The sequence below is a fragment of the Chrysochloris asiatica genome, unplaced genomic scaffold (genome assembly GCF_000296735.1).
Source record: "Chrysochloris asiatica unplaced genomic scaffold, ChrAsi1.0 scaffold00495, whole genome shotgun sequence".
In the NCBI taxonomy this organism is placed as follows: domain Eukaryota; kingdom Metazoa; phylum Chordata; class Mammalia; order Afrosoricida; family Chrysochloridae; genus Chrysochloris; species Chrysochloris asiatica.
In genome coordinates, this window is record NW_006409013.1 from 305,760 (window position 1) to 316,174 (window position 10,415).

At 37.7% G+C, this 10,415-nt stretch overlaps 1 pseudogene; it reads right to left on the reverse strand.

The window, feature by feature from the left end:
- Window positions 1-1,687: 1,687 nt before the first annotated feature.
- LOC102840580 lies at window positions 1,688-9,268 on the reverse strand (annotated as a pseudogene).
- Window positions 9,269-10,415: the final 1,147 nt, after the last annotated feature.

The following is a 10,415-nucleotide window of genomic DNA, read 5'->3' on the forward strand; positions in this document are numbered from 1 at the left end:
TTTCCATTGTCAGCTTGCTGGACAGTCAAGATTTTCTACACCAGAGGGGGCTTGAAGGTCTCTTTTTATCCCAGGTGGGAAATAAGCCTCATATTCCAGGCATGAAGTCAGGGGGGCTGTGTGAGGAGTCCTGTCTCCTTATGAGGCTCTGGGAAAACCAGACAACATCCCGACTCCAGCTATATTCTACGTCTTAGTAAGTAGACTGTGAGAACACAGAGCCCTGGTATGCAAGGTCAGGGATATATGCCAAAGGGGACGGGGAAAAGAGAGAAAAGTGAAGAAATCACTTCTCCTAGGCTGACATTAGTGTGCTTTGTCAAGACGCAACCCAGTGTTGGAATGCCTGTATGGAAACAGATACCTTGTTATTTGAAGAGTAAATAGACAATATACATGAAAGCTAAAATATTAGTGTTATTTATGTCAGTAATCACATTCCTGGTAATTTATCTAAGGCTACCAGTTCAGAAGTAAACATCAATACATGCACAAAGACGGGATATTTACAACAAACCAGAAAAATCTAGTTTGAAATGATACTCACTTCGTGAACTCTGTTTATGACAGTTGTTGTTAGGTACTGTCAAGTCAGTTCCAACCCAGTGACCCCGTTATAGGGTTTCCGAGGAGTGGCTGGTGACCACTGACCTTGCCAACTTTGCAGTCCAGAGTATTAACCTACAGCGCCACACCAGGGCTCCCTTTATGGTTTCCAAGAAATACCAGTAATTTATATTATAAGTAATGGTCTCATAGTAAGTATCTTGAAAAAGCACTAAAAATAAAATTATATACATTTTAATTTGAATTCCAGTGTATACTACAAGGGATCATTCGTGGACTATAACAAGGAGAACTAAACTCATTTGTGCTAGCTGGTAAAACAGATTTGTTTTGCAATAAAATTTTAGTTGCATCTGATTTCTACTTTCAAATAATGTTTGTCTTCTCTTCTAGGTCTTTTTGCCTGGCTTCTTGTCTAGCAATCTGTATTATAAATATTTGAATGATCTCATCCATTCTGTTCGAGGAGATGAATTTCTAGGAGGGAATGTTTCACTGACTACTTATGGCTCTTTTGGCCCTCCTGAGGAATCTCACCCAGGTGGTTCCAGCTCGTCTTCTCAGGTATTGACTGATTTGCTTTTATCATGAAGAAAGAAATTATACAAATCTTTTTCTTCAAGTCCCAGAAACCAATCCTTACTGTGTTCTCATCCAAGCATTCCTGCTGACTGGCATATCCTGGAGTCTGGGTGTGGTGCTGTGAATAAAGCACTGCACGAAAAGTCAGTTTGAACTACAAGGTCGGCAGTTCAAATTCACCAGCTGCTCCTGGAAAACCCTATACAGGGTAGCTATGAGTCAGAACCGACTTGACAGCACTTCACTACAACAATATACTATATTGTAAAGTAACATGATATTGCTTTCTGGCCTTTATTCTGTTTGACTCTGTAGCTGTTGCTGTTAGTAATCAGATAATATGAAATAACATATGTAGATCTGAAGAAGAGTTCTTTGTGTAATTATGAAAAATTGGAATAAATTTAGGATGCTTTTTATAGACTACATTAGTGAACTCTTGGATTTTTTAATATTGCATTTCACTAAAGAGAGTAGTTTCATTTTGTACTACAGTGCTACGTTGTACATTTCCTTCATTTAAAGTTTTGAACTACTTTCATGGATTGATTTTTGTCTTCTTCAATTTTCCCCACAAATTGATCACTTGAAGTGGATTTTCCCCAACACGAGGAACCTACAGCATTAAGTAATAAATTGATTTTATTAAAGTTGTACCATAAGTTGTAGAGCAAGAGCTATATTCTCCAGCAAGTCTAACAATGTTGTTGTTAACTCTTTCGAGTTGGTTCTGACTCATATAGGAACAGCTGGTTCGTTAGCAGTCCGATGCTTTTCCGAAAGTTTCGTAACAGGACTGTTATGAAATGTTCTCGTTACTATTGACAAATAAAAAGTACACTTTACATTTTTTTCTATTGGGCCTTTTGTTATAAGCTGTCTTAATTTGTAAGACACACCCCACAAAAAGAAAGAAAACCAAACCTACTTCATCGAGTCAGTTTGAGTCATAGAGACCACATTAGGGTTCCAAAGACTAAGTCTTCACAGGAGGAGCCAACCTCATCATTCTTCCATGGAGTGGTTGCTGGGATTTGAACCATTGATCTTGCCGTTAGCAGAACAGTGCTTAACCATTAGTGCTCCTTATTTATAAGAAAGTTCTCCTGGGTACTCCAAAAACCAACCTTATATAAGGTATCACTCCGCAAACCTCTCATTCCTCCATGAACCTTTCTGCATAGAGATTGCGTATTCTGTCCATGTTCTAAAAATGGAAACTGCTACTATATGGTCTTTCTGACAGGTTTCTTTCACTTCGCTTGTTTTCAAGATTCATCTGTGTTTAGCATTGTTGTTTGTGTATGTCGTCGACTCAGCAACTGTGTATAGGGTTTCCAAGGAACAGCTGGTGAGTTTCAACTGCTGACCTTGCAGTTCAAACCAAACTAGCAGTCCAGCATCATACTAAGACTCCATTTTTAGCATATCAGAACTTTATTACTTTTTATAGCCTAATCATAGGCTAGATGGCTATAGCACATTTTATTTATCCATCCAGTGGATGTATGTGTTTCTGCCTTTTGGCTATTATGAATAATGTTTTTATTAACATTTTTGTGCCACTTTTGGGGTAGAAATATCTTTTTATTGCTTACGAGTGGAATTTCTGGGTCAAATAACAAATAACTAGTAAATTTAAGAAGTATACAGACCATTTTTCCAAAACGTAACCCTAACAGTATAAGAGTTGTAACTTCTCCACATCCTCACTAAAAGTGATTGTTATCTGGTTGGGTTTTTACTATTATTATCAATATGATTGCCACCCTATGGATATGAATTCTATTTCATAGTGGTTTTTTATAACATTTCTGTGCTTATTCATTATTTCCTGACTTGTTGTTGTTGTTAAGTGCCGTAGAGTCGGGTCCGACCCATAGCGACCCTGTACAGGGTTTCCGAGGGTGTAAATCCTTACGGGAGTAGAAAGCCTCATCTTTCTCCCGCGGAGCGGCTGGTAGTTTCGAACCGCTGACCTTAAGGTTCGCAGCCCGATTCGTAACCACTACGTTCCTGACTTGTAGTAAATGTTTATTCAAATCCTTTGCTCACTTTTCAATTGGTCTGTCTTTTTATTAAGTTGTACAAGTTCTTTATGTATTTTAGATTCAAGCCTGTTATCAAATACATGATTTTCAAGGATTTTCTCCCATTTTGCAAGTTTTCTTTTCATTCTTTGATAGTATCCTTTGAAGCATAACATTCTTTATATTTTTCTCTTTTGTTGCTTGTACTTTTGGTGTCTTGTCTAAAAAATCATTGTTAAATTCCACATGCATATTTCTCCCTTTTTTTGCTCTTAGTGTATTATCATTGTATTTCTTCCGTTCATATATTTGATCTATTTTGAAATAAATTTATTATATTTTAAACTTTTTATTGTAAATTGAACAAAGGTTTATAGAACATATCAACAGTTTTACATTTAAAACATCACATACATGGTTTTAGCTTTCTTTCCCAATATTTCTGAACTTTGTCCTTTTTAATCTTGACTGGTTGTTCATTCTGTGGTATGTGCACCTCAGCAGTGTTGGGGTGCTCCCTTTATGCCTATTTATTGCTTGGCTGGAAACTGAGCCATTGGGGTGAGTTCAGTTCCAGTCCTGAAGGATGACCAAGAGTCATAGTCTAATTGTAGATAATGAAGTAATTAAGAATTGTAGATTAATTAGTCATATAAATTAAAATACATTAAGATGAAGTAAAATTGATCTAGTGTGGAGTAAATCAATGGATAAATCATTTTATAAACATGTGTTTGCTTTTGGAGTCCTGGTGTGGCACTGTAGGATAAACATTCGACTACAAGGTGGTGGCTCAAACTCACCAGCTGCTCCTCAGAAACCCTATCGAGGGTCACTATGAGTTGGAACCCACTTGATGGCATTTAACAACAACAAAGTTCTTGCTTTTAGGGGGGAAAAAAGCATTTTTTTTCACTTGCTTCTAATTTTCACAAATTGTCTAGCACCATTTTCTCCTTTGTATTTTAGAATGTGAGATGGTTGGGGCCTGGCTTGTTATCTGAAATCATGGTGTCCGTCAGTTTTAATCCTGAAATGTCCTGCTATCGCGTCATCTACCATACTTCATCTTATCTGTTTACATTGCATCTTTCTTTATCAGCACAAATTGGGTTATGTTGAAGCCTCCTGGAATATGTTCATTTCTTTTGTATCTCCACTGTATGTCAAAGCCAGTAAATTCCATTAAACTGAAAGGAACCTAATTGATGAGGAAGATATAGTGTTTCCCCCAAAACTTTAAATGAGAATGGCTTTGAATCACAAGAACATGCAGTCTTTAGTAAAGACCATTTATAATCATGGAATAATTAATTGAAACTTATTGAAAATCTTGGGGCTTTTTAAAGTTAAGTTTGTGTCAAGCTAATCTTTAAACAAAATATCAATTTTTCACACTAAATGTAATTAACAAAATATGCAATTAATTATCATTAATAAAAACACAAAAAGATGGCTGTGATAATAAACCAAAATATAACAAATGCTGAACAGGTTTGAGGAGATCAGAAACCCAATGCAGATGAAAGTATAAAATGGCCTAACTGCTATGGTACTTTTCCATTGTAGTTATACCAGTTTAACTACTATTCCCTTATAACTAGTATAGAAAAGGGAGTCCTGGTGTGCACAGTATGATAAGCACTAGACTGCAAAGTCTGTTTGAACCTCAAGGTCAATAGTTCAATCCCACCAGTCGCTCCTTGGAAACCCTACACAGAGTCACTATGAGTGGGAACCAGTTTGATGACATGTAACAACATCTATGGACAATGGTATGTTACTTGTTCAAAAAGCTAGAAATAGAAATACCATGTGATCCAGCCATCCCACTCTTAAATATACATCCTGGAGCTATAATAGCAGTGATACAAATAAACATGTACATCTGTGTTCAGTGCAGCGTTATTCAGAACAGCAAAAAGATGGAAACAATCTAAGTGCCCATCAATGGATAAATAAAATGTGGTGAGTGAAGTAAGTCAAACACAAAACATTATAAATTATGATACCGCTTAAAAAATAAAAAAGAATATATACATACAGAAAGGAACATTTTTGGATGGTTACCAAGGACAAGATATGGAGGAATGGGGGAATCACTCTCTTGACAGCATACACTAACTAGTTTTGGTGATGGGATAGGTAAAACCTAAATGTTGATGAAGTGAAAACAATTTAACCAAGGTGAAGACAACACTAAGAAATACATTAGACAAAGGACATTACTGGTAAACATTATAACATGCAATATGGCAACAACAGCCGTCCCAACAAACATATGTATGAGTGGTTACATAGGTAGTTATACATGCATGTATATATAGGAAGGCATATGTATATATATGTGAGCACATGTAGGTCTATCTATAAGCTTATCTGTATACATGCTTGTGTGAGTTACACATATATTCACACACATACAATAAAGTACATAGGGACACAGGCACAGATACCTCCCAAACCTAACCAGAGTTTTGGATTACTGGGTTTGAAGACTTAGGACCATAGTCTCATGGGACATCTCATTTTATTATATCTACAAATCATAATTGTTGTTATTGTAAAGTGCCATCAAGTTGGTTCCCACCCATTCAGAATTACTTCTAACGTATTTGTTCCTCTATTTCGTATTTTTCTCTCAATGGCTTTCTGAATAGGATATGCATTAGCTGCAGTACAGTTTTTTAAAAATATATCGAAGTTAGAACTTAAGTTTTCTCAAAAGCATTGCATTAATTTGCTTTCTTGGGGAATAAAATGGTAGTATTTAAATCATCTTAATTTTAAAACGTGGTTGATAGTTATTTAAAGATTGCTGTTATTATTGTTAAGTGTCGTCAAGTCGGTTCTGACCCATAGCAATCCTGAGCAGAGTTTCCGAGGCTGTAAATCTTTACGGGAACAGAACGCCTCATCTTTCTCCTGCGGAGTAGCTGGTCGTTTCGAACTGCTGACCTTGCGGTTCGCAGCCCGATTTGTAACCACTACGCTACCAGAGCTCCTTTATATTTAAAGATTAACTTAAGATGGAAACTTAAAACCCCGATTTGCAATGAATTATACCCTGATCATAAATTATCTTTACTAAAGAATGCATGTTCTTGTCATCTGAAGCCAAGTATTGAAAAAAGAATGAGATACTTAATAAAAATCAGCATGAAACTTTTATTTAAAGCTGTTAGAATAAAAAGCAAATAGACATCTATAAGATATTCATTTCATTTTAGAAAACATAGTCTATAAGGATTAAAAGTAAGCTTCCATACCCATTGCCAGCATCAAAATTTTACATCACAGAGATGCTCAGTAACAAGTATTTGGCAAACAGATTACAACTCTAAAGATGTCCAATAAATTGAAAACTTTCTATTTTTTCTTTCTCACCAAAAAAAAAAAAAAAAACCCCAAACAATCCATAAACTAATTAATTTACCATAGAAAGTTAACATTAATTTCAGGGAAAAGGCACATTTGGACAAAGTAGTCAACGCAATTTGTAAAATAAACATTTCAACTGCACATAATCAACTGACTCCACGTACATCACTCTGGAAGATTCTAGAATATGACACAGGATATTTTATAAAAGCTGGGCAAATATGCAGACATGAACCCTTCACTATTGTTATTGTTGTTAGGTGCCATTGAGTCATAGCATCCTTATACACAGCAGAACGAAACACTGCCCGAACCTGGGTCAACCTCACTACTGTTGCCATGCTTGAGTCAATTGATGCTGCCACTTGGCCAGTCCATCTCGTTGGGGGTTTTCCTCTTTTTCTCTGACCCTCCTCCTTACAAAACATGATATCCTTCTCCAGTGACTACTCCCCCCTGACAATATGTCCGAATTATGAGAGACAAAGTTCGGTCATCTTGGTCTCCAAGGAACATTCTGGCTGCACGTCTTCCAAAACGGATCTGTTGGTTGTTTTGGCAGCCACATGGCACTTTCAATATTCTCCTCCAACGCCATAACTCAAAAGCTTCAATTCTGCTATGGTCTTCCATAGGTTATTTAAAATAGCATGGCTTGGGACAGGCGCACCTTAGTTGTCAAGCTCACATCTTTGCTCTTCAACTCTTTAAAAAGGTCTTGTGCAGCAGATTTGCCTAATGCAATATGTCTTTTGATTTCTTGACTGCTGCTTCCATGAGTGTTGATAGTTGATCCAGGAAGAATGAAGTCCTTGACAACTTCAGTCTTTTCTCCATTGGTAAGAATGTTGTTTATTGGTCCAGTGGTAAAGATTTTTGTTTTCTTGACATTGAGATGTAATCCATACTGAAGGCTGTGTTCTTTGATCTTCATCAGTAAATGTTTTAAGTTCTCTTCACTTTCAGCAAGGAAGGTTGTATCATCTGCATATCGCAGGTTGTTAATGAGTCTCCCTCCAATCCTAATACCACATTTTTCTTCATATAACCCAGCTTCTCAGATTATTTGCTCAGCATACAGGTTGCATAAGTATGGTGAAAGAATGCAATCTTGTTGCACACCTTTTTTTAAAATCACTATAGTGAATAGATTCCAACTCATAGTGACCCTGCATAGGGTTTACAAGGCTTTAAATCATCTTTGCAGAAGTGGAAGGTCTCATCTTTCTCTCTTGGAGCAGTTTATAGGAGTCTATAATTACATAACTGTTTGGCTTTCTGGTACAGCTTTGCTGTTTTTTTTCTTCTCCTTTTATTCAAAGTTTTATTTATTTTAGTGTTACTGAGCTGTTGTCAGATACTTGATTGTCTTTCTGGTCTGTATACATTTCATAATTGTAGCTTTCCACAATAGTGGAGCAAGTAAAAGACTTAAGAGTAGTCACATTTAATATAAGCAGGTAGACCTCCCAAAAAATGATTCCCACTCTTCACACTCGACTTCCCAACAAAAAAGAGAATTCACTGACTTGGGCCAGGCCGGCCAAGACAGTCCATTTGATGCCCTGGCTGCTCCTTGGCCAAATGAACAATAAGACAAGTGTTGCCAACACCAACTTCATGATCCCCACTGACAAGATCAGGAACAGCAAGACTGAGTTCATAGATCACAGAAGTAGGGAAACCATGGAGTCCTAGAGTATGTATTTGCTCCTGCTTGTCTGAGTGTTGGCATAAGCACTGTAAATAATCCCAGATGCACATCCTGTCTCACCAGCACACCATGTAGCACAGTGCTGTAGTCAGTATCACCTTCTGTATCACCTCGAGTATTACCCACAAGGAATCGGGACCCCAAGGGTGTACTTGACAAGGACAAACAAGTTAGAAATAAAGACACTCTGGGTGGCTCTGCTCTGTAAGAAGTGTGCCCACAATAACCCAGATCCAGTCATTAACAGGGCCGTATAACATGGTCCTTGTAAGGATATCTTCCATACCTTTCTCAGCTTTTCTGGGGAAAATTCTACGTCTCGTTTTGTCCTGTTTTGCTTGGAATTGGCCTCTTCTTCCTCCACTCTGAGAGCTGCCTCAAAATTGACTCCTTTTACTGATGTATTGTTATCAAATGCCTGTTCTTCTATCTCTTTCTCTAAACGATCTACTGCCTTTCTTACATCTATAAGAATTTCATCAAGCATGGATAAACTTTTGTTTTGATACTGCATATTTTTAAGAGCTTCAACTTGTTGCTTTTCTGTCTCTTGCTTTATTGCAGCTTCTCTCAAAGCCTCCAGTTACTACCTGTTACTTTCTTTCATGTTCACAACATCTTTGTAATCTCCTTGGAAGGCTTGCTAGAGTCCATGGAGACTGAATTTTCACTTTCAGCTCTTTTTGAAAGCTATCAAATGTGTGCGCCTGAAACAATTTCTCTTCATCCGAGAGGCCAGCGTTTCTTTGTTTTTTTTTCCCACTGCTCTGATTACATTTTTCAGAATGTTAAAAACCACATTCTTTTGGCGAAGGAGCCCAGAGAGCTTCCTGTAATTCTCCAGGACCCAGTGTTTTCTCTGAGTAATGGCTACTCCTTTTCCTTGATGCAACTTGATTGCATGCTTCATGACATCTTCATGTTCTGCAGCATTTGCTATCAAATTTAGTAATGAAAGCAATATCCAGAGATATTTTTTTTCTGACAAGTTCATAATCCACATATAGAGGACAGGACAAGACAATCTGAAGATTTCTGCAATGCTGAAGTTACATTTTAGAAACACATTCTCAGCGCGAGGAGGAGGCCACTTCCTCATACGTTGCAGTTGGCAGCTGGAGCATCACTAGTCTTACATCCAGTGCCCAGCTGCGCTGACGCCAGCGGGACCCAGAGCTGAATCCCAAAAGCGCTCAGCACACATCCCGGGCCCGGGCCCACAGTCCTGCATGGCCACTTGGAGGGCTATCACATCCATTTTTGTAGGGGTCAAATGATAATCTCAGTGTTCTTTTCATTTACATCTCTCTGATCGCTAATGATCACAAGCATCCTTTCATGTGTGTTAGATACTTGAATGTCCTGTTTGGTAAAATGTCTGTTCATATCCTTTGCCCATTTTTTAATTGGATTGGTTGTGTTATGATTGAGTTGAAGTTTGTATATATTACAGAGATTAGATACTTATCAGATATCTCATTCCCAAGGATTTTTTCCCCAATCTGTTATTATTGAGAAGAGCCATTGAGTCGTTTCCGAATCAGCAATCCTGTGCACAATAGAATGAAACACTGCCCAGTCCTGCGCCATCCTAACAATTATATTTGAGCCAATTATTGCTGCCGCTGTCTCAGTCCATCGATGTTGGTCTTCCTGTTTTTCTCTGACTCTCCCCTTTTCCAAGCGTGACACACTTCTCCAGTAACTGGTCCTTCCTGAAAGCATGTCCAGAGTAGGAGAGACGGAGTCTCGCCATCTTCACTTCTAAGGAGTATTCTTGCTCTACTTCTTCCAAGATAGATTTGTTGGTTCTTCTGAAAGTCCATGGTGCTTTCACCATTCTTTTTTAGCACCATAATTCAATGCATCGATGCTTCTGCAGTCTTCCTTACTCATGGGCCAACTTTCATATGCATATGAGGTCATTGAAAATATCATGGTGTGTGTCAGGCACACCTTAGTCTTCAAAGTGACATCGTTGCTCTTTAAAACCTTATAGAAATCTTCTGTAGCAGATTTGCCTAATGCAATATGTCATTTGATTTCCTGACTTGCTGCTTCCATGAGCCTTGATTTTTGTATCCAAGCAGATGAAATCTTTGACAACTTTAATCTGTTCTCCATTTTTCATGTTATTTATT